At 28.8% G+C, this 25,839-nt stretch overlaps 1 protein-coding gene across 5 annotated transcripts in view; it reads left to right on the top strand.

Moving 5' to 3' along the window:
• The window catches only part of LOC107438735 (atos homolog protein A), a 104,030-nt gene that overhangs the window by 24,054 nt on the left and 54,137 nt on the right, over positions 1 to 25,839 (top strand). The window contains exon 1 of one of the 5 annotated variants that reach the window (XM_043047233.2): positions 13,428 to 13,468. The exons of the other annotated variants lie outside the window; for them this stretch is intronic. The gene's annotated coding sequence lies outside the window, so the exon portion shown is untranslated. Of the gene's footprint in view, positions 1 to 13,427; positions 13,469 to 25,839 lie in introns of those variants that run through there. 5 annotated transcript variants of the gene reach the window in all.

The following is a 25,839-nucleotide window of genomic DNA, read 5'->3' as shown; positions in this document are numbered from 1 at the left end:
GTATCTGACTTATTTGAAATTCCATTTCTTCATTCTTCACATTTTGAAATTCCATATTTGACCGATTTCGCTCAAATTTTGTATTTCGCCGTATAAAATTTAATTCTTTAAAATGATGCAAAAAATTGTATACATTACATTTCAAAATTTTTTAGACCATTCTAAATAAAATTATAAACCTTTTCTGAAAGTTATTTTTTGCTTAAAATATAACTTAAAATATCGTCTGCGCTAATTAATTAGCATATTTGAGGTCACCCCTTCGAGCCATTAAGATTGATTCCTAGAACGTGAAGATCCGATCAATAGATCAAAAGTTATTCAGGGTAGTCCGATTTTTTTAGCTCATTGTACATTGCTTTTTAAGGAAGAAAAAGAGCTATGCNATGCGTGAAAGCAATAATTGTTTGTAAAATATGACCTGTCTTAAATAATCATCATATGTGCGTGTACTAATGGACTTCGAACAAAAGTAGTTCTTTTTCTGATAAGATATCCAACGAGAATAAAGTATACAACACATTTTCATTTCCAGATTATTTTATTTTAACATTGCATCAATGTGTCACCAAAATAGTCACATGTCTTCAAATTGAGCGTTTTTTTTTCTTCGTTTTTTTTGTTGCTTTCTTTAATCAATTTGTATTATTAAACTGCGAAAAATTTGGCTCATTTATTTTCTATCAATCTTTTATTTTTTGAACAAACGAGAAAAATATTAAAATGTCAATTAGAAAACCAATAAAAGTATAAGATGTCAATAACAGTAATAAAATTTAATATGAAATAAAAATAATGATTATAATGTTAATAACAAAACAAATTATGTAAAAAAAAAAGCTGCCAACATCATCAAAACAGCGTTATATTTTGTATTAAATTTTTCTCATCTTTTTGCACGAAGAAAAAGGAGAAAAATACTTAATAATAAAATTATAAAATTGAGTAATTTCAACTATTTTCTGTTTTTTTAAAGTGAATAATTTTGAATTAACTAATCAATGAAACTAAGGAATGTAAAAAATAAAAAAGTTCTGTTGTCTATAGTTTGTTTGCCTTATTAGTAAAATTGCCTTCATTAAATTTAATGAGAAAAAATGTTTGTTCTATTTTTAAAATGATTTAGAAGTCCTTTAACTGCTTCAGCAACCAAGTAGAAAACTTGTGATTATGAGATGCTAGATTTAATTGTTGATTTCTCAGGTAAATGTAATTTTAGAAAAAGTTAAATAATCTTAAACTTAATTTTTATTTCATACTAGGCGGATAAGCCCCCTAGTTCGCTGCCGCTCACCAACACCGATGCAATAATTGTTGTTTCTCGGCAGAATAACAACAATTATTATACAAGAATTAAAATAGTTTTTCTGCTTAAGTTAAAATTATTCACCTTATATCTATGCATTAAAAGGAATTCTGCTTGATCATAAATAGTGATTATAAATAGTGATGACTAAATAATTATTTTATTGCTAACAAAACAATTTGGAGAGATTGTATTGATCTTCAGGTTTTTGTATTGATCAATCATCGACTTTATTTATCTGGAAAAATAATCTGCGTTTCAACTGGAGGGATTCAGTAAATAATCTTAAGACATCATTAGATAAAGATATTTTTAGACATTATTAGACTTATTTTTGTTATCAAACTCAATCATATTTGTGCTTTATATATATATACACACACAAATTACTTAAATAATGTCTAACGAGGATGAATCGTTACAAATTAAAGAAGAAAAAAAATTATGATGTTTGTTATCAGGGCAAAAAGAATGTCAAAAATGTTGGTAGCCAGCATCAATTTCTGGTATCCAGTAAAAATATTAGCACCTCCATCGTTTCTTGTTTTTCCTTTCTGCCAAATTCGAAATTTTGTTGAAAACATTCACGAATAAAAAAACATTACTTATATTTGGATTGTTTATTACAAATGAATGAAATGCTTTTTACAACATAATAAAATTTATCGAAAGTTTTATGTTTTTACAATTAAATGTGTATATTATCTGAGAATTTGTGATTACGTGTAATGAGGTCCATTATAGGGGAGCTTATAATTACATACCTTTTTTTTCCTGACGGATTCGGATTTCTGGCCCCCGAAATATGGAGTTTAGCTGCAATCTGGGAAAGATTGTTCCCATAGTTTGATCAGGAGAGCCATCTAAAATTTCGATCCTATAATGTTAAATTTACTTTTTGCGTATTTTGCCATATCTCAAGAATTTTTTAAGCTAATTGAAATTTTTTTACACACAATTAAAAAATTACCCCAACAATTATTCATACAAAAAAATTACTACTAATAAATATTTATTATTATTTTTTATTTAAGAATGGTCAAATAAGGTAGAGAATTTTTTGCATCATTTTAAAGAATGTAATTTTATATGGCAAAATTCAAAATTTGACCCGTATCAGACAAATAGTACTTGGGAAATCGAATTTTAAGTATCTGACTTATTTGAAATTCCATTTTTCAGGAACTATTTGACCGATTTCGCTTAAATAATATAGCTATAATAATCTAGCTCAAATAATAATATATGAAATATTGGGTATTTTGCCATATAAAATTTCATTTTTTAAAATGATGCTAAAAATTTTATGCATTATGTTTCATAATTTTTGCGACCATTCTAAATAAAAAAATAATAATAAGTGTGCACTAATTAATTAGCATATTTGAGGTAACCCCTTCCAGCCATTCAGATTGATTCCTAGAACGTGATGATCCGATTAATAGATCAAAAGTTATTCAGGGTAGTCCGTTTTTTTTAGCGCATTCTGCATTGATTTTTAAGAAAGAAAAGGTTAATATACAAATAATTATACGGTTGTAGCTAGGTAACAAAATTTTATATTTAGGTATCAATGAAACGTTTAATGCCGATTAAATTTCTTTAAAAATAAGTGGTAGTCTTAGTATCTATAAAGCATATTTTTGCTTTGATTTATGTTTAAATAATATAATGATTCATTTTGGAAACTAGTGGTCCAAATTTGGATACTAATTTCCTTTATTGAAAAGATGTATGGTATTTTGGTTGTATGTTCTATTTTCTGTCCCCTTTTTTTACAAAAAAGAAAGGAAAGCGTTGTATTTTTTTTTTAAAGATAGACCACACAGCTTTTTTTAATTTTTTATAAAACTAATTATTTCCTTTTTATTCAGTTATAGTTCCCTACCAAATTGCCGAAAAAATCAAATCAAATATTCAAATAATCAAAATGGTTCCGGTTATGTCTGGGTTTCTGTAATAAGACTAAACGAAAAAGAAAGAAAAAAAACTACGTACTTTATTTCTAATTATAAAATATTTTTTATAAATTTTTTTTTTAAAGAATAACTTAACTTTTTGTTTTAAATCCCTAAATAAACACAATACTTTTTTTAATTTCAGTTAATAAAAAAGTAATACATGCATTATATTGAAGGGAAAAAAAAAGGCCTTTTACATTTGAGTTTGGAGTCTATAAAATTTTAAACTTTTTTTTAATTTTAAACTTTTTTTTTTTGCCCGAAAAAAGACTCGCCGTTTGAAAACTTATTTTTTAAATCTAGTTTATTTACTTATTTAAATTTATCATGGATCAAAAATGACCTTTAACGCCATTGTGACTTTGCATGGAATAGTCCTTGGAAGCCTTAATGTTGGCAAACATTCGATTTTGTTTAGCAAATCATACTCTCGTTATCTGACTGCGGTTGTTAAAGCTTCTTTTTTAAGGAACACGGACAAGATTGTGTAATTTTTGGCACACTTGGAAAGTATTTCAAGGTTGGAAGGGAAATGAAAGTAACTGATGTTAGTTTAATCCCTCAACTTGAAAACTATTTTATTTATTTATTTCTTCATCCGTTTGATTGTTTTAAATTCTATTTTATGGTTCTTTCTTCTGTTGATCTTTCTTAGTAGTTATGGATTTTATCTGTTTACCCTAATTCATTTTCTTTTTGAGAACATGTCTTAAAAATCATGATTTTTGAAAATCTGTAATGGAAAAAATTTAATTGAAAAACAATGTTTAAATGTAGTTATAAAGTTAATGGTGTTGTCACGCTTGAAGAAAGCAGAATTTTGTATAGCGTTTCATTTCATTTGTTGTCCTCACATAGCGTTGTAAAAAAAAATTACCCTTGTAGTATTTACCTTGTCTAGATTACATTTGACGGCATTGTAAATGTATGTTGTATGCATCGTAGGCTAATTGGAAAATCCTGCTCTTTGTAAATGTCGTGGTCATTTTGCGAAGTGCTAGGCCTATTGAAAAAGTCTCTAGCATTTTCTGTTCAGATTGGAAATATTAGACTGTTAAGTAGAAAACGTGCGAAAAATTACTAAATCTGGCAGAATTTGTTTATTCTTATTAAAATAAATTAGGCTAATTGAGTAATGGACGATATATTCTCTAATTAGCCTAAAAGCAAGAGGAATCAGAATTATTTAACAATGTAAATGAAACGAAAAAATCTTTTAAATATTTCAACTTTTTAATTTTTTTTTTTTTTTTTGCTTTTNTTTTTTTTTTTTTTTTTAAATGTATTACTATCCAGATTTTTTTGACAATATATTAAATGGCTGTGAAATAGCAATAAATGTTTTTTAAAAAAAATCGTTCTTAATATAGTCAGTACTTAATACATCATAGTATACTGATCAAGTCTAGCTATGTTTTTGAGTTAATTTATTTGTCAAACTCAATTTAAATCATATTTATTAAATTAAAAAATAAGCATTTAAACTTATACTTTGCTACCAGTAGAATAAAAATCTTCCATCTAAAATCAAAAAAGTTGGCGCTGCTCATTGTACTTGGTTTTTATCATTCTAAATTTTCCTACAAAATCTGTATAGATATATCTAATATTATCATCTGAATAGCTTCCATGAATGTGTTTTGATAAAATAGGCAATTGATAAAATATTTTCAATTTTATTTTTAAAGGTCCAGTTATTTTTAAAAGTCTTGAAATTGCAGAAAAAACACTTTTTCTGGAAGAAAAAAAATTTCAACACGTTAAAAGTCTTAGCTGTTTTTCTTACGGTACTCTTATAATTCCTATTATTTTATCATTTCCAATTTCCTTTTTTACTTAACCAAGTCATAACATAGAAAAGAAGAAAAACTTATTAATAAATCTTGCCCTCATTGTTTTTTCAACCCACTAAACAGTTTAAAATTTCACTTGTCATTCATTCAGTGTAAGTAAGAAGGAAAAATGTGTTGTGTATGTAGTTTTTCAAGTAATACTTTCAATTATTCCCTAAAACGCTCGAGTAAGTAAGCAAAAACTAGGAAGTGATTTTTATGTGTGCCAGCGATTTTATGCACCAACTGTTGAAGTGAGTGGTATTCGATTTAACGAACTAAGTTTTGAAGCCCCATGCTTTTCTTTCTTCTGTTTTTTGGTAACATTTTTGGAGAGAAAACTTATTGGAAAGACAAACTGTTATTGGGGCAGAACGTTTGACTATTTGGATTACTTATTGGTTAGACACGAATGTTATGTGCAGCGGGATTACCTTACCAGATTTTTCGGCCAGTTTGACACGCATTGTTAAAAGTTTGTAAATTGAGAGATTTCTCGAAGGACTTTTTTTTTTTGCTGTGTTCCATTTGACATCATTGCTTTAGAGTGTTTATTCACCAAGACATCGTTAAAATAGCGTTGGAATAACCTATATTTTTGGTAAGTCTAATTAAATGAGTTATGTTTGTTTAGATCAGCTTTATATCTGTCCATAATCATTTGCATGCAAAGTTATGTTGTGTACATATCTAACGTATGCTCACTTTATTGACTTTGAAACCTCCTGTAGTCAGGTTCGATTTTTAGGAAATAACGTGTTACGGACTGAAAAGTAGCGTACAAGATATGAAGATAATTGTTATATTTAATTTAATATTATCGAAAAATAAGACAATCAGAAACATTGTATACAGTTTTAATGAACAAATAATTGTACAAGCTTCTCAATACATAAGTCTAACTTTTTACTTGAAGGTCTATTTTACGATATGATCATCAGATAGATCAATTTTAAGAACGTTTTTATCAGATGTTATATATTTAATGTCATATTATGTTTAGAAAAATCTTAATTTAAGGTCTATTTTAAGACATCATCAAATCAATTATAAGAACGTCTTTGTCGGATGTTATGCCATATTATTTTTAGAAAAATTTTAACTGATGGTGGTTCATTTTGAGATATTCTTAAATCGCTTTTAAGAACGCTTTTGTCGGATGTTATGTATGTTAGTCATGTTTTGAAGAATTTTGACTTGAATTTTATTTTAAGATATCATCAGATCGATTTTAAAAACGTATGTTATATCATTATGTGTGTTACATCATATTTACGTGTAGAAAAATCTTCTTCCCCTGAAATATTTGGATTTCAAGGCTTAAAAAATATAAAAAAATTTTTAAAACAAAATATTGGGCGCCAACTGCGATTTCTGTAAGTTTCGTGACGCCGAAAGTCCTGGATTTATAGACTCCAATTATGATTAAATATTTTCTTTTGAATTAAGTAATTACAGTGATCTCCTTTTGGTACAATACATAAATTTTTTGCAGATTTTTGCAGGTTTTCCAGATTTCCTTTGAGACATTATCCTAAATGAAATTTAGTTTATCATTTAAGGTAGAATTTGTTCCAAAACAAACACAAGCTAATAAAAAGCACTTGTTTTTGAAAATTTCGATTTTCACTTGTTTTTTTTACATATGACGTCAAACTCCCTGTTTTTCTTTGGAAAAAGTGTTTAGCATCTGTTCTTACTCCCGTGTGAATAAGCACAATCTTGTTGAACGGTTGGTAATGACATTGTTTGATTTTTTTTATCTATGTTTTTTTAAATTAAATATCTTCCATATTATTTTTTTCTAGCATGACTTTTTTTTTATTTTTTTTTTATTTATTTACGCTATGAAAATATATTAAAAATAACTACATTTTTGTATTAAAATCGGGAGGGTGCTTAACTATTATCGACTTCCCGTCGACTATTTTCCCCATCTTGCCAAATCTGAAAATAAATTTGGAAGTGGTTTAAATTTAAATATTTTCTCATTTTTGGCTTGTAATAAGTTGTATTTTTTCTATTTCGTTATGACCAATTACTATGTTAAAATAAATTATGAATATACCAAAGTGACTTAGACTCAGTATTGGCGAAAATGGTCGACAGTATAATACATAAGTACCTTTTTTTTAATTATTTTATGTCGCATATAACTTAAGAAACGGCACAAAATGACTTGGAGGGCCACTCGTTGTCCAACTGATTGCTCGATTCTGTGAATTAATTAAGTGGAACTCTTAGTTTGAATGTTATGAAAATGTAGTATGTTCGACGTTTGTAAGTCTGGTTCAAAGATAGCATTAATTAATTAATTTCTGATATAAATTATAAGTAAATTTATTTTATAAATCGAGCTAAGCATAACCGCTGTAACTATTATGAAAGATCATTTATAAGGTTTGCACGAGCTGAAACTCTGAGTTGTTCGTAATGCCAGGTAAAAGGCGATTTAAAATACATACGCTGAGGACTAAGTAAATTTCTGCATGTTTATTTTATTCGTGTAACATTTGTTTTATAGATAGAAAAAAAAAAGGAATAAAAGCATTTTTCTCCAATAGTAAGTTAATGTGTTTACACACTAATTTTATTTGTGTAGCGTTTGTATTGTAAAAGTTATTGTTTATTTTGCTTAGATAAATCTTACATAGGATAGCAAAGCGATGTTTCTACCTTTAGTTTATCTGTTTTTTACGCCAAGCTTTTTTCCCGAGAGAAAACTATTTCTAGATTTTAACTGTTTACCTCTTAAAAAAAAGTTCGTTGTCCGTTGATTTCAATGCCGTACGAGTTGCCAACAATTTCTAATGTAAGTAGTGAATCTCTATTTCGACACTTGGAAGAGTTGGCAGTGAATTTGAATCGGATTGTGAGCTTTGTTCTCATATTAGGGTATGTAATGGGACAAATCTTAAACATCAGTAAGAGATGTAAGGTTCCTAAAAATAGTAGTTAACATTGAAGATAGATCACGTTTTAGCCGTAATATCGCTTCCAATTGGTTTTATTCTTACTTTACCACAGCATGATAAATCTTAATCATCAGTAAGAAATAGCAATCCTGAAAATAGTTAACATTGAAGATAGGTCACATTTAGTTGTAATATAGTTCGAATTGGTTGTAATTTTAACTGTTACCACCTAACTTGAGCGCTACAACATTATGGCAAATCTTAATCATCAGTAACAAACAGAAAACTTAAAAATAGTTAACATTAAAATTAAATCACGTTTAGCTGTAATATCGTTCGAATTAGCTGTAATTTTTAACTTTCCTATAACTTTTGATTTATAACATTATGGTATCAACCTGAGCCATATTTCTTAACAAAGTTGATGTTTGTGAAATCTGAAAAAGAGCGAATGTGTTTCAAAAAAGCATTTTGAATGTATGCAGGTCACGTCATACGAATCGGAACGTTGAAGATCGTGTTTTATAGCATCATAAATAATGTACAAAATTGCAAGGAAATAAATGTATATGTGCGTGAAATAAAATTCATAGAAAATTCCATGGATTTTCCAGTAATTTTTTTCTGATTCATTATCATCTCTGTTTAATCATAAGCAATTTATTTATTAATTAGTTTGATTTTGTTATTTTAGAAAAATTGGAAAGCTTAAGTAAAAAGCTTTAATTAAAAAAAAGAAATCTTTATTTAAGTACAGGTGACTTTTTTTCAGTAAGTAATATAGCATGCTGAAAACTAACAATTTATCAATTATTTGATATTTCATTTATGGGTTTAAGATATTTTTTATATTGTGTTTTCTTAAGTAAACTTTGTTTTTAATAATGAACACGGCATATAGCAGAAATGCAATTTTTGAAGTTGTGTTTTTAAACAAATGCCATAAGAGCCATCCTAATTCATCTGCTTTCCATTTTGTCTGGAACATTTTTCCATGAATATTATGTAGTTTGTAGATCTAAGATTTTTTGATGAATATGTAAGTAATTTGGATTCTGTTGAAAAATATTAAATGGTCGTATCAGAAAAAAATGAAAACTTCTAAATTGTTTTGTGTACAAAAAGAGGGAGAATTTGGTTCTCACCTTAATGGACTATATTTATTTTAAAAATGTTGTTGAAAAGTTAGGTTTATGCCTTTTCATTCGTTTGCATTCAATTTTGTCTAATTTTCTTTTAAATAAAGATTTATGTAGTATATTCTGTGTAAAAGAATTTTTAAGGTAAATTACATTCCACCAAAAAATATCGAACAGTAATCCAAAAGAAGAGTTTTGAAAATTGATGAATTATTATTATTTTATCTTTGTATTTTAATCTTTGAGTAGGATAATTGGGGTGAAGTTAGGTTTTCACCTTAATATAAAATATTTATTTTAAAAAGTTTGCTTTCTTTTTACGATTGTAGTGGATCTTTACGATGTCCTTAACAAAAGAAAACAATACATATTTCCTTCATCGTAATTCAAACAGAGAATGGCCGTTAAAAAAGGCAGATGGTAAGGCGATAAAACTAACGCAACTTCAGGCAACTTTCCCAATGCTGGAACTTTCATTGTTATTAGAATGATTCTTAATTTTAACTTTCTCTTACGTAGTCTGTTCCTGGTTTCATCTTATAGACCACATAAAGTTAATATTTGGTTGTATATTTGGAGATTTTGTGGCCGAAATATGTCACAATCTGTCATATTTTTTCTAATTTGTATCATTTTTGTGCTTTTTATTAATTTTATACCCATCAAGCTTTGAAAAACAAGTATTCAAGGTTAATAACAAACAAGAAGAACATTCTACTATGCAAAATGCGGTAGTTTATTAAGCTGAAAGTCATTTTAAAATAGCTCCCATTTTTGTCAGTAGTTGGTTAAGTGGTTCCTGGGGTTACGGCTTCACATTTCGTGACCAACGGCATGAAAGTGTCACTATGGACAACAAGCACGCAGATCGTCTGTACTAGGTAGTACCGATCGAAGTAATAGTTTTCAACCCGCCTCTGGAGATTGAATCCCTGTTCTTCACAATGGCAACTGAATCCCTGTTCTTCACAATGGCAACTGAATACCTTAACAACTGCGCTATCGAGACACTTGAAACATATTTAGGTATGTTATTTTTGGGATGTGGTTAGAAATGGTAAATATTTCACGCAATTGCGATTTTGATCTGTTCTAAAAGCAATACGCTATTTCCAAATGTATGTTACATATGATTGATTCGGTTCGACTGTGGGAAACGTTTACTTTTTCTGTTTTTTCTTTTCTTCGTAAACTAGATTTAATCATCGATGTTTACCAATAATCAAACTGTTACTAAATTACTTAACAGACTAACCGAAAACATAGCTTTTACTGGTTATATTTCACTTCATGTAATTAAATTCCTTCAGGATCTGTTTCTTTCAGCATAGGCCGAACATTGCTAATTTAACTGTTCCGAACCAAGCATAGTTATATTTCCGTAAGAACCATTCAAGAAAAGAAAGCGTAAATTAGAAATGATAGTACATGTTAATTTAGAACAGATATTTGTAATAGGTCTTTCTTTATTCTGTAACATTCAAAAATACATTATTTAAAATAAGTTGTACCGACTCATTTGTTCCATAACTCGTGTGCTCAATAGTTGATAATAGATACATATTTGTCCTATAAAGTAACTGTTACAGCCCATCTTCGCTTGCCATACTTAGGTATTATGACACATCTCAAACGTTTATTAGACGAAGAACAAATAAAAGAACGCCAAAACAATTCATTTCTCCAACCTATTAGTGTTCGTGATAATCCTTTATTGAATCGCTCATCATCTATCGACTCGATTAAATGCAACAAACGACTGGACTGATGCTTACAAATAGTATAAACTGTTCCTAATAAATTACTAAACCCTATTACTAGTTAGAGAATGACTAACCGGAAATATAACTGATTACCGTTTGTATTGTGTGACCCATTTCTGTAATTCGCAATGTAATTCGTATGAAGATGAGTTGATAACAGATTAGTATTTGTCCTAAAGAAATAACTGTTATAATCCATCTTTAAGCCTTATATTTTGATATGATGCCACATCTTAAACGTTTATTAAACGAAGAAAAATAAAAGAACGCAAAACAATTCATTTGTCTAACCTATCAGTGTTCGTGTTAGTCCTCTATTGAATTGCTTATCAGCTATCGACTGGATTAAATGCTTTAGTAATTATTCTCCCTTTCGGAAAATTGCGAAATTTGAAATTTGAATGCTCTTTTAAAATTGACTGACGCTGCATTGTCTTTAACTTAGCTGTGGGTCATTGGTTTTAGGCCAGATTGGAAAACATTGTAATCTTGAAGGATTGAAAGTGAATTGGCAACAGTTGCCTTATGAAGAGATTATGGCTCAGTTGGATGCGTTAGTTTGTTTATACAATGCCCTGATTTCATTTCAAATTGTTTAATGCCACGTCGTAAAAATTAAAAGAGCGTATAATGACACAATTCAGAAATGTATATATTATATAAATACGAATGTCGGTCAGCGATTGGTATATTTATTAATTAACATAGAGATAAAAAATATATATAAATATGTGATTATGGAATTTGAAATTAATAAACGAAGATTGTTTATATGTAGTTATTAATGCAAATATTTTGAAAAATTATAAGATGTTTTTGAGTGTAAGATGTTTTTGATTTGTTCGAGAATTATTTTTAGATTTCAGTTTATTTCGAAATATAGAATTTGCCCTAGATGAGATAAGCATGATTATTCTTTATTCTAAACGTGTATATTGATAATAGAGGGAATTACGCCACGTGATTTTTGTTATTATTAAGGAGAAATCCCTTGGAGACGCTTGTAAGTCTATGTCGTAGGCCCGTGCTTAAAAATATCTCTGTTAGGACAAATAGCTAACAATAGCTTTATGATGAGTCATATATATTCCATAATGAGTTACTTTATTCTAAGATGCAATTTTCGCTACTCAATTTTTAACATTTTGTTTATTTGTGCAATTCAGCAACTACTTTTTCAAGTTTGAATTATCCTTAAATTCTTCTAACACCTGTCACATTCTCGTTAAATTTTACGAGATTAGCTTGGAACCTTACAAGAGGGAATCTCTATCTAAATTGTGCAATTATTTTTTGAAAACTGTACTTCGTTCGGAAAAACAAGTTTAAAAAAAACGTGTTCAATAATCTTGCGATCTATCATCTAATGTAAGTCACGTGAAGACTCAAATTCTTTTTTTAAATAAGTCATGTCGATAGCAATGTTTTTACTTACATAATTATTTTTACTTAAAGCTTCAAAGGCGTCCTATAGAAAAATCAACTTAAGCAGAAAAAAAAAATAAATAAATACAAAATTGAGATTTTTATACATTTGACTTTTTTTGTATAAACTACTTATTGTTAAAAAAATCTTCAAAATTAAAAAAATTTTCACATTTTTTTATTAATTAGTTAAACAAAACTTTATTTTAGCTTTAATACCATTACCGAGTAAAGGAAAATAGTTGCCCAGCCGATATTTTTGAAATTTGTCATGAATCACGTTGTATTCTTAATTGCACGGCAGTGTAGCACCTTAATGATATCGCGTTACATTATTTCTATTCGTGTTACATTATCATATATATCTTCTGCTTTTTCTATCAAGCTTTAAAACGTAGAGTTAATGATTTATCCCAAGAAGGTGAAAATTTTCGTTTAAATTATTAAAATTCTATTTGGAAATATATAAAGCTCAAGTTAAGTCAAATCATTCCACAATTAGTCATTAACAACCGCACAAATACCTCAATTGAAGAATTAGTTGAGTGACGTTTCGTCAACGCTCAAATTTCTAGTTTTGTGACATGTTCGAACGTAAATTGTATTCTGTCAATTGATTTAATGAGGCAGTTTAGTATTGAAAAATATGTTTTTTTAAAATTTAAATACGCTTTAACTTTTTTCTTAATCACTAAAACGTTAGTTATTTATACGCTTTTCCTCTAAATTCGTCAGATAATTATTCCTTTGTTTGTTTTCTTAAACATCATTCATTATTCAAAATGAGGTGTCATAAATCATTAAACTGATGTGGGTCAAAATTCGGTAGAAAACCAAACATCTTTGATTAAAACTAATGCCTTAAAGCACTAGCAACAAAATAGGAAAAATCGCTTTTTTATTCATCAATACTATAACTTAAAATAAGTATGTTTAATTTAGACAAGTACTTATGATAAGAGATTGTGTCTTTGATTAAAAATCCACGTTGTCTATATTGGTCGTCGAATCTCGTGTCTTATTTCCTTATCTTTTAGAAGATAAACGACTTTTCTATATTTAGTCCAGCAACAGCCAATTTATTTCTGAAATAATGTGAAGCTGCACACTTGTCGCTCTCTTCTTAGGTAAATTTTATGTTTATTTTTTAAAAAATAACTTACATGCAACACTTTATATCAATGCATGAAATTCAGCATTCTATAGAATGCCTGGGCCTATAGGGCAAAATGAGCTCTAATTGCTCTAAGGCGATTAAATATAACAATTGGCGATTCATTCATTGTCTGCCAATTGCCACCCGTTTGCCATTTTTTCCCCTGAAAACGCAGCCTTTGTGTACATTATGATTAATAATAAATATATCCCTATAATGTATGTTTTTATGATCTGAAAATTATTTTATTTCACCCTTGTTTTTTTAATTTTTTTATTTTAGAACCAAACCTCGCAGTGCTTACCATATTTCGAGAAGAAAAATTCATTGCATTCATAATATTAGCAGTGTTTATAGTTAATAATATTTATTTCAAATCGTTTTGAACTTTTAATTTTTGATAACGTGACCACATGTGTTTTAAAAAGTGGTCGCTGTTAAAAATTATATAACTTGCCGATGGCCAGTAGCAAAATGTCCTAGTTTTGCCCTATATCCTATATCTGGTCCTTTTATACTAAGTCTGAAATATGAGAATTGTTATATGAATTACTAAATAACGTAAATAGTATAGACATAATATCTAGGTATTTTACACAAAAAAGATAATTGATCTTTGAGGCAAAGTGAAAAATACGAATTTTTTTATATACATTGTCCTAAGAATGCTTGTAAATGTTTCGTTAGTCATTTAATAGTATATATAGGCAATATGAAAATTTTATTATTTAATACTTTATGGTCAATTTGAGGCATTCTATAGAATTTGAATATAACTTGAGATTCATTATTATTTATTTACAATATTGTGACTTATTCATAATAGTTTACAGCAATGTTTCTCACCCGATTTTCTCAAAAGACCGGTTAAATATCTCAATTTTTTTTTTTCTTCTAAATCGCAAAGCGGTAAGGTTAGTAAATTAAACTATTGACGTAATTTTTACATTTACAAAAATTGTACCAATTTTGTTTTTGTTTGACTCTGATCTTTCACATATTTACTACGATGAAAAATATTTTTATATTAAACCCATTTATAAATACAAGTAAAATTTATATTTATTCTAATACAAATATTAATCCGTAGACTGGTTGAGAAAGAATGGTTTACAGTAAATTTGTAATTATTATATATTATTAGTTTTACTTTTATGTAAGAAGTATTTAATCTTTTGAATTTCCATTCGATGAATGTTTTAATTTCTAACTGTATGTATGTATTTGTACTATTTATTTGTTCTTGTTATGATTAGCTCATTCATTAGTTAGTTTTAATTAGCTGCTATTTTCCTTCCATTGCAATAAAAAGTATTAATAACATTAGCTACAATTATCCATTACAAGCATTAGCAATATAAATACTAAAAAAAATGTTTTAGAAATCTTTTCAACTTTCTCAAAAATTGCGTATTATTAGTGTTTACTTGAAGGAATGTATTAGTGTTAAACACGTAATGGAAGAAGTAAAAATGCCTTCTGGTTTTTATAAAAGTCATAAACCAAAGAAAAACTTTAAAAAGAAATCTTAGCCAGTTTCGAAATACTTTGGAAAACATCCAAAACTACATGTGCCAGATATTTTTTTTATCCAACTCAACTTAAGTGTTGCCTATTATTCGCAATTAAATAAGCTTCAAGTGGTTTTATTATCAAAGCTGCTCTTATTTAGTTTTTAAAACGAGGAAAACAGTTTTTTTTGTACACACATATATATAGCTCTCTCCACCGTACTCATAGTTAGCCTATGCCTGGGTTGTCCGATAGTCCATTCACAACGAAGGTAAAAAGCTTGGTAGTCGAAAATAGATCACTGACTTTCGCCTATCTCCCACCCTCACCAGGAAGTTGTTAAAAATTCGAAAACAACGCTTGTGATGCCCTATCTGGATGCAGGTTGTGTTTACAATCGCGTTTCACTACTTCTGGATAAAAAATTAGGTTAAATCAGTTAGTTGTAGGACGTTTTCTTTGCTTCATAAAGATTCTTCCTTCCCTGAGGCTTAAGTTTGATGTGTGATTCTTCAGAAGTATTCTCCGGTTGAGTAAGCATGAGATGGATGTTTAATCAGAAACTGGATCATTAAGTGTGAACATTATTGTACAAATCGTTTTGATACATGAAAGGCATGTTACTCTTTTGAGTTGAATTCATTTTTTATTTTCTACAGTAAACAAACCCCGAATAAATTGTTATGGGAAAAGATAGAGAATTTATGGATGTAAGATACGGTGCATTTGAGTTTCGATAATTGTTGTAACAGCGCATCGTTCAATATTATTTTTTTAAAAACTTGGTTTAACCTTCCAAACAGAACATAGTCTTTTTTCTGAGTTATTTATGCTGTAGGCTAATTGGGAAATGCGATTTTTCGCAAACCGTTTTTTGTCATTTTGCAATGCGCCAGGCTAATTGGAAAACTCTCCAGTATTTCTTAATCAGAATTAACGCTTTTAAGGATTATTGTAATGAACCCAGATATTTTTAGGCTACTAAGAAAACTTATTATTTATTGCTCAATCAGCTTGATTTGTTTCAGGCCGTTTGGGTATGAGTCCTAATAATTTCACGCTTAATATGTGGGCTTATTGCTATAAGCCCTAATATTTTTATTTTAATAAAAAAAATTATTATTAATTCCTTAATTAGCCTGATTTGTTTCAGGCCACGTGCTTAAAGAACCCATATTTCTACGCTAATAATAAAAGGGTATATATCATTCATTGCACAATGAGTCTGATTCACTATATACTTTTCTATTCAAAACACCTCCGCATTTTAAACCTTATTTCCTATAAGCCTAGGAAAAGTTTTGTAAATTTTAGCACCTTTTTTATTAGTCTAAAAGTATATAGGTTCATTTTAATGAGCATGGAATATATAAGACTGAAGGGAATTAGTTTTAATTAGTTAGAAGGGGAATTAGTCAGAAGTGGAATTAGTCAGAAGTGGAACAGATATTAGTTTTAGCATTTTGTGTTTAGTGCGCTAAGATAGACTAAATTTTAACTTTTGTTTAAATTGAGCTGTCGATGCTTAACATAGACAAAAAAATAACGCTTATGATAAAACACTATACTTTATACTTGTTATAGCGTATTAAGTAATACACAATAAATTATTTCGACATTTTTCTTCCAATCTATTGCTTAAATGCATAATACGACAAAAATCGTAAAAAAATAAATGAGATTAATCTATAAGTAGAAATTGACATGAAACTAAATTATATGTTATTCTTCTGGTAAATCTGTGCTATTTATATTTTAAGGAAAATTTAACTGACTGAAAAATTAAACTGATTGACTGACTGATAGTTAGGTTAATAGATATTATATTTGTTTGATTTGGCATTTTTTTTTTTTACTTAACTAACCAGATTTGCACTTTAGTTCAAACTCCGATCGCTCCCCTGGAGAGCTTATACCAGTTCAGGTCTCAACCACGTCGTCGGATCGGGATCAAACTCTTGTGTTCCCAACGTAATGGCTGTTAAAACACAGAATCCCGATTTGGCTATTGCGATGGGCATTGTAAATACAATTATATTAAGTTTTTTCTTAGTTATAAGGAATATTAATTGTTATTATTTACGTTTTCTGTTAGTGGTGGATGTAGAACCTTGCTTTAAAATGAAAGAAAAACTAAAGAACATGTCAAATTATACAATGATTTTTATTTAATATATTGTTATTTTTAAAATGCATTGAATTTCGATTAAATACTGCAAAAAATAAAATCACTGTTCTATATGTTTCTAATATTATACGATAGTTCATTATGCAAGTTTTATGGGTGCTTCCCATTTCGTTTTCGAGTTCCACTTAAATGATTTGATCAAGGTGAAGGTGTGTTACATTAGCGGAAATGTTCCCGTTACCTGTTTTTTAAAAGGGCGTTTCCGATGCATTAATCAATAAATAATTCCCTTTGGGCTTTTCTGTCACACATTTGAATATAGACCTTTTTATAAAAAAAAAGGGATAAAGAGTTGCATTCCATAGTAAATATTTAATCAATTGTTTGTCGCTTGGATTCCCCGTGAATTTTATGCTCGTGCAACTCTACTTGTGTTAATGTAATCTGTTAGGGATAATTGCTTTCATATCTCATTGTTTGTGAGCATTTACGTGGTAAGTGTATTTAATCCTATTGTTTAATTATTATAAAAGATGCGCAGCTTGATTGGAGTCGCAAATTAGCAACTAAATAATAGGACAATAGTCTCGATTCAGACTTTTTGGGATATTATGAGAAAAAAAAATCACCAAAACCCTTGGTCTGTTGAATCTTTTTGGGATAAGTATTGTTTTTGTGAAAAATTTACTCATAATTTTTCTGAATCTAAAATTAGTGTAAGAAGGCTCTGTTTTTTTATGGGGGGGGGGGGGAANGGGGGGGGGGGGGTAAACTAATACCATTTCGTTCAGGAAGTTGTAATTCTAAAATATGTATATCGTCAAAACCAGTGGTCTGTCGAATCTTTTTGAGACAATGTTGTTTTTGTGAAAAATTTAATCAGTTTGCCAAGGGCTAAAAAAAAAAAGAATAAATAAAAAAATTCTCGAAATTCTCATCCCAACTATGGCGAATTGGAAAATAAGTTTACTCTTTTGTTTCTTTAATTTCTGCAGTAACGAAATGTTTATTACATATTGACAGGTTTTACCTTGATATGAGTTGCAGCCAATGAAAGCACCCCCTAGGTAATATTTTGCCACATTCGAATAGAGTCCAAATAAAATCTTGAGTTAAATCCAAATAAAATTTTACTTTATGTTAGCGTATATATTTTTTATTTTGACTTTTGTATTATATAAACTTATATGTTTTAAAATAACCTTGATATAAATTTTTGTTTTTTTTTGTCTTGAGTTTTTAGAAATTTTAGTAATTTCAAGGATCTGAAAAATACTATTTAAAATATAAATGCGAAATATTTTTTTTATTATTTTCCTTTTTTATTAAAAATGAAGGGAAGAAAAAATTTCACTATTATGAGTCAATAATTTGGAATTTCGTTTTTTAGTTCCATCTTAATTCGTTAATTTATTTTCTTAAGTATTTTTACAATACAAGGAACCAAGGGTCATACAAAACTATGTATAACTTTAACGTTTAACTTGAAGCCCTTTTTTTGTGGAATTTTGTACCGTCGCATTGCGCATGATTATCTAAATTAAATACAAGATTTCTTAGAGCAACCTTGATCGTTGCGAAAGTATGCCAAGAAGTTCGGAGTATTTTTCTTTTCATTCTGAAATTTTGCTGAAGAAGGTAAATCTTTTCGTGTTATGTCACATTTATTTACCTTAAGCGTTATTGGGATTTTTTTCTTTAAAAAAAAAGCTTCATATGTGTTCATTGTCTCCTTAAAGACAGCTTAGTGAACTAATGAGCATCTACAATTATCGCTTTATGTACGCGTCAGTAAGCGTTGCCAGTGATGTGCATCAGAGGCTGCTGTATATTTTGCATCAGCGTGTCAAATTCGACTATTTTTGTTGCATATACACATCGACACTTAAGATAATATTTGTGTTGAAAGTGACACTAAAAACATGAAAGATTTTTTTTATTTTATAGTTTTACAATTATTAGTGCTGTATGAAAGTGAATTGTATAGAAGTGTCTACTTTACTGTTGTTTTAATTACATAAACACCGGAACACCTTAGATGATATTTGTGTTGAAAGTGACACTAAAAACATTAAAAAATTTTTTTTTTATAGTTCTATAAGCTTTTCTAAACTAAGAGCATCTTGCATAAGAGTGTATATTTTACTGTTTTAGTTACATAAACCCATGAACACTTTAGATGATATTTTGTTTAAAGTAAGAATAAAAGATAAAAGATTTGTTTCTGATAGTTCTCATAGCAATTCCAAACTAAGATTAACTTGCATAAGAGTGTTTATTTTACTGGTTTAGTTAACACATGAACACTTTAGATGATATTGTGTTGAAAGAAGAATAAAACATAAAAGATTTGTTTCTGATAGTTCTAAACTAAGCATATCTTGTTATCTAAGCATATATATAGTTCTAAACTAAGATTATCTTGCATAAGAGGGTTTATTTTACTGTTTTAGTTACATAAACATATGAACACTTTAGATGTTATTGTGTTTAAAGTTAGAATTAAAAATCTATAAGCATATCTAAGCTAAACGTGTCTTGCATGAAAGTGTTTTGCATAAGAGTGTTTATTCTACTGATTTGCTTCTTATTGTTAACCATTTATTTGTTGGCTGTTATCGGAATTTTAGTATTGCGATATATCGTCAAGAAATATCGATATTTTTAAAAATATATATCGATATTTTGTCGAATGTAACTAATTTATATTCGTTCATTGTTTAATATTTTCGTTACCGAAATGAATGGTTATGAACGGGCTTCCTAATTATAAAAATTTGGTTCCAGGAATTTCGCTTTTTATATTTTAAGTAAAATTTCACTGGAGCATCTGATGGCCATATGATTGGTGCAGTGATATCTGGTACAAGAAAAATAAAAAATAAATGAAAGTGTTACATTGAAATAATTAGTGTTACTTATGAAACTATTGAGTTAGAACGAAATAATTCAAACACCAAATAAATAACGTTTCGACTTTTTAATGACATTTTGTTATGTACCTTTATTCCAGTTGAATAATTATCTTGAACAGATTTTGATAAAAATCTAGATATTGAGTTCGGTCCTTCAAATATGCAATACTCTCCTTCCCATTTAACTCTCAAGTAATGATACTAATTTGTAGCAATTTCGCTTGTTCGTGATGTCATTCATCTTTTGGGATTAGCAATCTCTACTATCGTGAAAAAAGTGCTAACAGTTCTTTGTTTTGCGTAGTGTCGAATTGTGATTATTTCTGAATTACAATTCCTGTTATGTGATTGGAATAAAAGAATTAGGCGACCGTAACATAGGGCAAAGGCAAAAGAAGTCTTTTTAGGAGAACTGGTCGTGGTGCGGTAATGTTTAGTAGGTCATTAACCCGATTTGTATATGTCCAGGTACTTTCAACTCCACGACTGTCTTGACAACTGGACCTAAATGAAAATGAATCAGTTCCCGATTTCAAACCTTTTATTATTTCGGTCGACGAATTCGCGTATATGTATGCATTGGAGCATTCTTGATTCTAGCGTTGCATTTGTTTATTCTCATCTAAGCTTTTTTAAGAAAAGATAAGAGATGCCGACATTCATATCTCTCTTTTTGATAAGAAGTCTTGTGGTGATTCTGTGGTGGTCTATAATTGAAGACACGAGTTGATGATAGCTCTATGTTAAAATATTCTAATTTTAAGTTAGATTTTTATACAATCATTGGAGGGATCATGTTGCATAATTGTTCTCGAACTTTGGGTATCACACTTTTTAAGTGATTTTGAGCGTTTTCGTAGTTTATCTTTGTATCATTTAAGAGTTTTTTGCAACTGGACCTAAATGAACTGGACCTTTTGACAACTGGACCTAAATGAAAATGAATCAGTTCCTGATTTCAAACCCTTTATTATTTCGGTCGACGAATTCGCGTATATGTATGCATTGGAGCATTCTTGATTCTATCTAGTGTTTGCATTTGTTTATTCTCATCTAAGCTTTTTTAAGAAAAAGATAAGAGATGCCGACATTCATATCTCTCTTTTCGATAAGAAGATTTGTGGTGACAGCTATAATTGAAGACACGAGTTGATGATAGCTCTTATGTTAAAATATTCTAATTTTAAGTTAAGATTTTTATGCAATCATTGGAGGGATCATGTTGCATAATTGTTCTCGAATTTTAGGTATCACACTTTTTAAGTGATTTTGAGGGTTTTCGCAATTTATCTTTATATCATTTAAGAGTTTTATTTACACATTTTTTCTAATCACTGTAGTTGCTTTTTTTTTTGGAGGAACTGTGTCTTAACCAGTGAAAGGTTTTTTATCAGTGTTTATTTGAGTCGCACGCAAATATTTTTGACACATAATTTTTTTATTTTCTTCCAGAATATTTCCCACATTTTTTGTTGTTGACATTTATAGTCGATAATTATAAGATTTAAAAGTTAAAAAAAAAGAAAAGAAAAATCCTTAATATATAATACTTTCGGCGGAAGATGGTCAACTTGTTTGTATCAAGTTAAGTTAAATGTTCAGTTGTATTGTGTTACGGATCTTTTTCATCGATACCAAGTTCTCGATATTCTATTTTGTAACTACGGTTTAACCTGTAAAGTTTTTATTTGAGTTGTAAGCAAATATTTTTGACAAGACATTTTTGACTTTCTGTGAGACTGTTCTTCACATGAAGGATCGATTGTTTGAGATTGAAAAAAATATAAACTGGGCTTTTTTTCATCGTAACAGAATTCTCGATACTCTATTTTGTAACTATGGTTATAAAGTATTTGTATCAGAGTTTATTTGAATTGTACTGAAATATTTTTTACAAGTCATTTTTGACTATCTTTCAGAATGTTCTCCAGATAGTCGATTGTTCAAGATTGAAAAATATAAACTGGGCTTTCTTAGAGTTACCAAGTTCTCGATTCTCTTATTTTGTAACTATGGTTTAACCAGTAAAGTATTTGTATTAGTGTTTGAGTTTTGCGCAAAGATATTTCACTATATTATCCTGATTAAATTGTAGTAGATGGCTTAAAGATTTAAAAAAAATCCTGAAAATAGAATAATTATTTTTGTTGGTTGATAGATTAGTCATCAAAATGTTATCATTCAATTGGCTTGAACTGATTTGCCACAGTTAAATTAGGCAAAATATTAGGCAAAACGACTTTTTGCAATTTTTTTTATGGTTAAAAAGTTCTTCTAAGTTTTGCTGAGCATTTAAAAAATAACTTAAAACCAGAAATTTAATGTTTTTTCCCCCCGTGATTTAATCTTATATCACCGGAGCGATTTTTTAAAGTTAATTCTTTCTTTATGGAGAGAATGTGATTTTCTAAAACAAATATCTCAGAAAATTGAGCAACTGAAATCGTATAGGCTGTGGGTGCATTACTTTGAAATTTTAATTAAACGTTTCTTTTATTTGATTTTAAAATTTTGTCTTGCATTTAAGTATTAAAAAATGAAAGCATGTACGTATTCCATTAGCTTTTTTTCCACTTAGATAGCTTTCATAAAAATTTATTTTTGAGTCATTGTTGTCTCATTCACGTTTACTCACTGAAAAAAAAAAATACGAAGGAAATACAAGCAAGATGGACATTACGTATTCCCCTACTTAACTGTGCATAAATCTTTCTTTAATTAATAAATAAAAACTTCAGCAATAAAAGTGTTGTTATTTCTTATTCCTCAACGGTTTAACCATAGATTGATGTTGCCCCTTTAGCTTTCACTATTTCTTTCTTCCTTCCTTTCTTTTTTTTTAATTAATTAAAAGTCTGTGATGGTGAGGTTTCGGTAACAATGCGATTTCAGGCGTCAATAGGGTTTTAGTAAAGCAATCGAGTTTTTCTTTCCCTAAGCTTTAGTATTCTTCTATAACTCGCCAAGGGGAATGAAAAAAAAAAGATAATATGACCTGTTGCGCCAATTCCTTACTTGTATCTTAACAGTTATAACAATGCATGTTATGTTTCATTAATTTTTGACAGATTTTATTGCTGATAAGATAGCTATAGTAACGTATATTACGTTTACTAAATCTAATTGAGTGATACTATCTTTGTTATCCTTAAGTTTTGTTATCCGTAAGTTAAGTATCCTTATCTTTGTTATCCTTTTTTTCTCCCCTTTCTTTCACTTCATTTCCTTTTTTTTTTTAAAAAAAAAAAGAATAACTTTCTCTCGATATTAAAAAATCGTAAGGGCCATCATTGTTTTGAGCGTTTATATTCAAGTTACATTTTGTTTTGCTGCGCTAAAACTATAGCACTTAAAAACTTGAAATTATTATGGTGCATAGAAAAATGTACAGGGAGTATGATGAAGTAGAATAATCTAATGTTTGGTTATTAGTTCGGGAATTATTAATTGTTAAAGTTGTATGAGAAAACACCATGCGGGCCGATTTACAGACTGCAGTAATGCGACCACAGTGTTGAAATTTGGCACGCTGAAAGTGCAATACATGCTTATGAACTTAAAAAAACTTTTTATTTCGAAATTTCAATTTGTATTGCAATTTAAAGAGCTTTTATTGCGCGTTTTTCCCCATTTTTTCTCCTTGCTTCACATAACTTTTTTTTTGCTGCACAAAAAATAAAAGACCTAACGAAATTACGAACGTGTGTAGAAAAATATACTAGGAATTCCATGGAATGAAAAAAAATTCACGAATTGATTATTAGTTCGAGAATTATTAACTGTTAAAATTCTAGCAAAATACCATGTTGACGGATCTACTGCCAACTGAAATGCAACTACAGAGTTGAAAGTTAATGTGCTGACAGGACCATTTTTGAATTATAAACTTAACTAGAGATTTATTGTAGTTTTAAGTGCTTTTTGCATTCCCCCCTTAAATAATAATTATTTATCCATTAGTGAAGAAAAATTTCTCTCTCTCACTCTCACTTTTATATCGAATTTTAACTTTTGTGTCGAAAATTTGTAAATTATTAAATCTAAAGAGAGATAAAAACTGTTTTTAATGCGAAATGTTATTTGATTTAAGGTTATCGTTATTTATTGTTAACAAGTAAAATTATTTCTCATTTATTCTTTCTTATTGTGTGCACATTCTGTATTTCGAAGTTTAAAATAATATTATAGTAATAATTATTTTTTATAATAATTTATAATAATAATTTATTTTTAATCAAAATATTTATCAATTTTTAAGAAGAAAAAAAACAAAAACAATGATGAATGAGAAGCAACCACGGGGATTTCAGAACTGAGTGAACAGGAGGCGGAGCCTCCTAGTTTCTTATAAAATTCTAATTATAAAATTCTCGTATAAAATTCTAAAATTCGGTTCTAAGGTAAGGAAAAATTGTTTTTAATGGTTTTGAAATAAATAATTCTTACAGAATACTATATTCACCATCACTTTTGAAATTTTTTTTAAAATTAATTTAATCGAAATTTAAATTAAAACATTTCATTATAGCTGCAATCTAAAATTAAAATAGTTAAAAGATCCATCTTAGTTGGAGACAAAATTGCTTTTGTAATTTTTAACTTTGTATGCTATTAAAATAACATTTAATCAATCTTTCTTTTAACATATGAAGATAACCAAACTCTTTAACTAGAACGGAAGATTAGTCGACCAACAAGTTTTTATAAGACTTAAATTAGCATTGGCAAAGCAATCATCGCCTTCTCAGGGGGGCCCCAGCGTTTTAAGCGCATCCCCCTTCCCCCTTTCTATTGAAAAAGAAATAAAAAGAAGACACTAATTTTAAGTCTTATACCTTTGCGACCTTGGTTATTGCGAACGATGATCTCCAAACCGCATTACTTTTTGCCCACAAGCTAATGATTCATCGCCTTTGTGTGTCCGAGGTCTGTCATTAACCGAAATAACTTTTTCAGTTTTTTTTCTTTTCTTTTCATGATTGGTAATAGGGTTAAAGTTTTCTGGCGTAATTTACTTCGATTTTTCCCCCTGCAACATCACCTATCTTTTGTATGGAGATGCTATTTTATTCATATTCATGTAATTTGTGTAAGTGTTTAATGTCTGTTTGGTAAGTAGAGATTTTGTCAAACCAGGACAACAGCTCAATTCACCATCTTTTTTCGATATTTTTGGCAGTATGTTGCTAAAAATAATGTTAAATACATTCGAACTCCCTTAGAAGGAGCACTGATTTAACAAGAACTCGGGTTTAACGAAGAAATTCGACATATTTGGGTGCTACAATGTTAAGAGCATAACTCGCTTTTAACGAGCAAGCCCCGACTTAGCGAGCAATATTTTGTGATTTCCTAGGGTAATTTAGTTAGGGAATTGTAGTATTGTAGCCGAAGTTTACAATTTGAATTGCGAATCTTAATAATTATTGTCTTAATAACGAAATTGTTTTTAATAAAAAATATTAAACATATGCGTATGCGTTTTAGGCAACTACTATTATTCAAATTTTAAAGTACTTCGAATTTCTTCATTAAACCCGGTTTCCAATTAAATCAGGGCTTCGATTGTACATGATATTATTTTTTTGCAATATACTGTAAAAAATATCGTGTACGGAAATGGTGAATTGCTTATCTTTGAGATGTGATTAGTTTTTGCGAGCAATATTTTGTGACTTCCTAGGGTATTGTAGCTAAAATTCGCAATTTTGAGTAACGAATATTAATCATAATTTCAATCTTAAAATGATGAAAATGTTTTTAATAAAAAATATTAAACATATGAGT

The sequence above is a fragment of the Parasteatoda tepidariorum genome, chromosome 1 (assembly GCF_043381705.1).
Source record: "Parasteatoda tepidariorum isolate YZ-2023 chromosome 1, CAS_Ptep_4.0, whole genome shotgun sequence".
NCBI lineage: Eukaryota > Metazoa > Arthropoda > Arachnida > Araneae > Theridiidae > Parasteatoda > Parasteatoda tepidariorum.
The sequence above is the reverse complement of the archived record's forward strand: the minus strand, read 5'-3'. Positions and strand labels throughout refer to the sequence as shown.